A 1,488-nucleotide genomic window follows, 5' to 3' on the forward strand; every position below is an offset into this window, starting at 1 on the left:
GATCCGCTCCCGCGCTCTCCCTCTCTCGCACTTTTTCTTTTGATCTAATTATTTTTCCTATAAGCTCGGTCTCCTAGAGAGCAAATATCAGAGTCACTGAGCGAAAATTATGTAAATATTATTAAAGGGACTGAGGCTCAGAAATTCATTTGAGCCCGCGCCGACGAGGAAAGCCTATCCTTCTGATTATTTTCAATTTATTTGCAAATAAAGGCCTGATGACCAGGAGGGATCAGGGATATTTAACGAGGCTGTAAACATAATTCCACTGTGCACAGACTCGCCAGAATTAATGGTTTTAATAATTGGGATTTCAATTTCTGGGGAATTGGTGGCGTTTGTGCTACACGGGCTCACTCTAAATTGAGGAGGCTGCGAGAGAGAGAGAAATATATAAAATTTTTTTTTTTTTTTTTTTTTTTGGAGGGGCGCGGGACGGAGGGGGCCGCGGTTCATTTTAGCTCCAGCCAAGTTTGTTAATATTTCTCTGGTGCAGATGTCCTGAAGCTCCCAAAGGCTCCCCCAGGAGCCCCAACCCTATTAGAACAAATGTGTTCTGCTTTTGTAAAGAGGAGCGTTTGCTGCGCCTGTCCTATTACAGGCGACACATGATCAATAGGTTGATAACACAGCAACATCAATATAAGCGACAGAACAATGAGGGATATCATTGAACATCTATCTTAATATAGCCAGCTACAAGAGGCCTGACAAAGAGAAAAAACCTCATGAAAATTCCGCCCCACGTATTCCCATCTCCGATCCAATATGCACACACACTCCCCCAGCTGCTGAGGCTATTATTTTCCAATTTCAATTTGACACCCCAGCCTTTCATGCTAATTCTATTATTGTAGGAAGTTTATGTGATTTCATATCACTAGAAATCGGTAATGTATAATAACCCTTTGGGCAAGAAACTGAATCCCCGCAGCAGCCACCGGGAAAATAATTACTTTCATATCAAAACTCTGCAGGAGCTGGCCGGGTCCCGTAGCCTGCAGCTCCTAACCTCGGATGGGAGGGGTGGGCACCGGGAGGCTATAAATGAATAAATTTGTTAAGCAATAAACACACACACGCGCACGCACACAAAGAGGGCTTAAAGGAAAAAAAAAAAGGGGGGGGGAGAAAAATTTAAAAAGAGAGGGAAGAGTCACACAGCCAGACCAGGCGGCAGGGAGTTTTAGAGCCTTTATTTATCAAAAATTTTACATATATAAATATTCTTAGACATTTTTGCATTTTACAAGGGTTTTGAGGAGTTCCGTTGTTGTCGCGGTACAGTTTGTCACACCACAAAGTCCAGCTGCTGCTAAGCCTTAACAAACAATTTCCCCTTTTTTTCTTTTTTTTTTTGTTTTTGTTTTTACCCCGCTTTCTTTTTTTTTTTTTTTCCTTTTAAATATAAAACCCAAAAAGCTCTAACTGATCACCTGAATCGACCTGTGAGAAACTCTAAGGAGAGGAGGACCCGCTCTGGCGGCC

The sequence above is a fragment of the Egretta garzetta genome, unplaced genomic scaffold (assembly GCF_000687185.1).
Source record: "Egretta garzetta isolate BGI_Z169 unplaced genomic scaffold, ASM68718v1 scaffold57, whole genome shotgun sequence".
Lineage (NCBI taxonomy): Eukaryota > Metazoa > Chordata > Aves > Pelecaniformes > Ardeidae > Egretta > Egretta garzetta.